Here is a 4,951-nt window from a genome sequence, read left to right as displayed (position 1 = left end):
AAGGAACTGAATAGATACTTCACAGAAGAAGAAATACAATGGATCAACATATGAAAAAGCGTTCAACATCTCTAGAAATTAGAGAAATGCAAATAAAAACTAATATTTAATCTCACTCCTGTCCGAATGGCAATCATCAAGAATACAGGCAACAATAAATGTTAGCGAGGATGCAGTGAAAAATGTACACTCATACACTGCTGGTGGGACTGAAAATTGGTGCAACCACTATGGAAAGCATCATGGAGATTTCTCAGAAAATTAGGAATGGAACCACCATATGACCCACTCCTTGGTTTATACCCAAAAGACTTAAAATCAACATACTGTAGTGATGCAGTCACATCAGTGTTTGTAGCACCTCAATTCACAATAGTTAGACTATGGATCCAAACTAGGTGTCTCCCAATAGATGAATGGACAAGAAAATGTGGAATATATACTCAGTTTTGAAGAAGAGTAAAATTATGGAATTTGCTAGTAAATGGTTGGATTTGGAGAATATCATGATAAGCAAAATAAGCAATCCCCAAAAAACAAACATCTATTATTTTTTTACTAATATGCAGATTCTAATTCACAATAAGGCAGGGGTCAGTAAGGAAGAATAGAGTTACCTTAGATTAGGTAGAGAAAAGTGATGGAAGGGGAGGGGAGAGGATGTGGGGATAGAAAAGAGAGTTGAATTAAACAGACATTTTTACTGTAGGTATATATGTGACTGCATGACCAATATGATTCTGCAACATGTACACTCACAAAAATAAGAAATAATATCCCATCTATGTATGATATACCAAACTGCATAATTGCATTCTACTTTCATCTATAACTGAAACAAACAAACAAAAAAGAACTAGAGCAGAGCCTGCAGCCTCTAATTCCATTTTCCCTTCCTGTCATAACCCTCTAAACATAACCCAATTAGCAATATAGGAATGCATTTTTTTGTGTCCATTTTATATTTTATGTATATGGAATTATATAGTGAAAGAAGTAACCTTTTATCTTCAGTATTGTTTGTAAGAATCACATGTCCCACTGCCTGAAGCCCAAGTCTCTTCATTGCCTTTTGATAGCCTCCTATTGTGTTCTTTTTTTTTTTTTCTATGAATAAGAGGTGCCTTGAAGAATTTTACCACCTGTGGGCATTTGGGTTGCTTCCTCTTTGGAGGATGAAGTATTCTCCTATGATTGCTGTTGTAGATGTGTTTGGGTAAATTGCATGTAAGTATTCTTGTTATTTATATCCTAAGAGTAAATTTCTGGATCATCAGTTACACATATTTGAAATTTAGTATATATTACCAATGCTTTCCAAAACAACTGTATGAATTCAATCCACTAGTAACATGGATATCCTCAATTAAACTTATTGCAGTCTGAATTTTGTTATCTTAGTGATTTATATGGGTGAGCAATAGTGACATATTGTGTTTTAATTTGTATGCCACCAATGAGTAAGAAACTTCTGCATATAAATAAATTTTAAAAAATTCTAGATGGCCAGAAAATAAAGTCTTTATTTCTAAAAAAAGTTTAAAATGGAACATAATGTCCATTGCTTCTAAATTTTTCTTCTACAGAGAAGAGATGATTAATACTGTTAATCATATTTTTCTGATATTGTAATTTACAATTAAAATAAGCAAATTAAATTTAACATAATTGGGCTTAATCTCCATAAATATGATTTCTTAAATGAATAAATTAGAAATTACTACTGACATCAAACTACTTTCTCCCTTTTTGTTCAGTTGTTAAAGAAACAACAGGATCCTGCCTCAAATCTCTCCACAGCAAGCTGAATTAACTTCCATTATCATGGCACTGAGATTTTTTTCTACTACTTTAAACATTACCACAGATTCTGAATATATATCTAAACGTGTTCCTCATATTTCTGTAGCTGTGTTATTCCCTCATCTGTATTCCAATTTACTATCTCTTTTTATAGCACTTCAGACTCACAGCATCACAAGTGCCCCATCTTCCTTGCACATATGCATGGCCACACCAAGATTCCTGGACCTCTGACAGAGAATAATACCCACAAAGACACAGCTGTAATGTTCCTAATCTTTTATTGTCAGATGCTGTAAAGCTCATGGATTTTCTCATCAAAAAATCATGGATTTTCTGCTCATGAATGAAGATTTTTCCATTTCTTCCCCAAAAGCTCAGGCCACTGTCAATAACTATTCTCATTGTACACCCTCTGGGTCCCTATGTGGGAATCTGTAAACCCACAAGGAGTAACGTTCTAATGCACTTAGGCAAATGGGTATTAACCCATTTTCCTCCTTTTAATTCTTTTTCCTTTCTTCATATTTCCACTGATATCTGTCTGGGTTTATTTGGGCTACTGCAGATTGATGTAAATATTTACCTACTTACAATTCCCATTTATTACTCTGCTTTGCCACTATGGACAAGCCTGCTTATTTAAAAACAGATAATGCCCCTGCATATATACCCTGTGATTTTGCACTATTTGCTGCTCATTGGAATATAATTTTAACCCATAGAATTACTCATACTCCTACCAAACAATCCTGGCATGAATGAGCACATCTTAACCTAATGACCTGATATATATATATGCCTTTGTAGAGGAAGATGTGGATCAGACTATGCTTGGCCTGGTGAAGGGATCCTCATCCTACAGGCCTTTTCCCATGGAGGTGACAGGGGCTCAGTATTATAAGGCACTCTCTGAGGATCAGTTTACTCAACATAGCCTGATTTTCTCTTTTCATTGATAAACTGAGATCCTAGAGGTTTCTCTTGGCCTCTTGAGCCTCTTTCTCCTCCCACTGGCACCAAAGATGAGAATATGAGTGGATTCTTCTTTTCCAAAAGAGGACCTCTCATTTCAGTTGAATTCCCAATACTGGGGGACCATTTGGGGAATGCTCTCTGGCAAAGGCTGTATTTTAATCATCAAGTGCATAAGTATCATTTTTTTCTAAAAGTTTAAATTTAACCACATTTTCAGTTAATTTTTGTCTGTTGTGAACATTTTATCTCCTTAAATCTTGAGGTATCTTTTAGCACTCTGAACTGCAAGCTCATTATCATGTGCTTTTTTCTCATAGTACATAATCTGCCCGATAAGAATGAATGGTTCTCTCCAATTCTTCTTCAAGATCTTTGACTTGCTTTCTATAGTTCTCCAGCTGTTCAGTTACATGGCTGATGTTTTCATCCACTTCGGAAAGTTTTTCCTCTCACTCTACCTAGTAATTTCCCTCTACTATTAATTTTCTTTGGAGTTTCATTACATTCTTTGATTTAGTTCAATCTTGACATTAAATTTCTGTTGAAGATTCTGATTCTCTCTTTTTACAATTGTGTATTTTTGACTGCAAAGACGCTTGCCCTGTCTGAAGATTTTTAATATGTTCTATAAGGTCTTCCTTTACTTCATCTACTTCAGATAAGAAAGTAAACATTTTATTTCTTTCTCCTTCTAAGGTTTTAAATGGGGCATTTAACCCTGTTCCTTCAAAGCTCCTTTTGGCTGATCATCTAAGTGAGCACCAATTTCTGATTCACTCTTCATTTTGAATTCCAAGTTACCATTATTTTTTTAGTTCTTCTCCAAGAACAGAAGCCCAATCTTTCATCTGCACCAAGTGTTCGGTAAGAGACTAACATGTTTTTCTTTCTCTCTTAGAACTTGTTTGCATATACTGTAGAGTCTCCCAATGTTATTTTCTGTTTATTAAAGTCATTCCCTTTTTCTTTCCATACTTCAGCTTCTTGTAAAAGTTGTTTCTGACTATCCTGAAGTTGGGAATTTTCTTTGAAAACCTCTTTTATTGCTTCCTTAAATCCTTCAGCATTCGTTTGAAATATTCTCAAGGTTGTTTCAGCTTTGGCTAATAGTAACTTGAGGGGTTTTGATTCATCTTCTAGGAACTTAATCCTTCTTGATATATCTGTCATCAATTTGTCCTGTAGAGAATGTTTAGATTTCTCTTCTTTTAGCTCTTTTTCTAGAAAGAGTATTTCATCCCCAAGTTTAGATTAAGACCTATCTAGCTTTTCATATATTGCTTCCAAATTTTCTGCTTCTATTGACTTCTTCTCCAAAATGGCATCTTTTAAAGATGACTCTAAGCCTTCATACTCCTTTTGAACAAGTCTAACTTTTTCAAGTAGTTGACATTTTTCTTCAATTAGTCCAGCAAGTTTTAGAGCCACCTTATTTTCTCTTCTCACATAACACCTGCTTCTAACACACTGACAACATCTCCACATAAACCCAAGAACAGCAAAAAATCCAACAGCTGCATGTATCACCAACTCCCAAGGATATCCATAAGAATGAGGGCCCAGTTTCATATCTGCAGACAATGATGCTAAAGCCATGTATACTTCTTCCTGGACCAACTGCAAATACAGCTGAGGGGCAACCCTTAGCCCCTCCATCACACTAAGGCTGCTTGCAGTGTGAAGGAGACATCAAAAAACTCTTAAGAGAGATGCTATGGGCATCCAGGGAGTCCACAAGATGATTCCTATGAGGCCCAGCAGATTCCATGGATCAATCAGCTACTGCAGACACAGCCTGCCCATCCATGCCCAAAGGCTGTGGACACTCGGGTCTTTGTTCAGGAACTCAAACCTGCACCAGGCAACAGAGCATACCATTGTGAAAAAGCTCCAGGGGTGCAGGGTGGTGTAGCTGTGGGCATAGACATGGGAAGCCACAGTCATAGGCTCTCAGGGGCCTAGCACATTCAAGTGCCTGTCAGGGAAGTCTGGGCCCCTTCACTATGCTGTGCATCCTAAAGCAGTGCAGGTTCAAGTCTGTCCCAATTGAGCCAGAGAGGGCTCCTTTCCATCCCACCCACCCCTTGGTTTAGTTTCATCCAGGCCATGGTGGAGCTTATTATGTGCTATTGCATTAGTCATAATGTCAACCAGTTTAATGTAACTAAAA

General features: G+C 36.6%; 1 pseudogene; it reads right to left on the bottom strand.

Moving 5' to 3' along the window:
• Positions 1-2,870: 2,870 nt before the first annotated feature.
• On the bottom strand, positions 2,871-4,502 carry LOC107155324 (annotated as a pseudogene).
• Between the last annotated feature and the right edge of the window lie 449 nt (positions 4,503-4,951).

Source organism: Marmota marmota, unplaced genomic scaffold, assembly GCF_001458135.2.
Source record: "Marmota marmota marmota unplaced genomic scaffold, marMar, whole genome shotgun sequence".
In the NCBI taxonomy this organism is placed as follows: domain Eukaryota; kingdom Metazoa; phylum Chordata; class Mammalia; order Rodentia; family Sciuridae; genus Marmota; species Marmota marmota.
The sequence above is the reverse complement of the archived record's forward strand: the minus strand, read 5'-3'. Positions and strand labels throughout refer to the sequence as shown.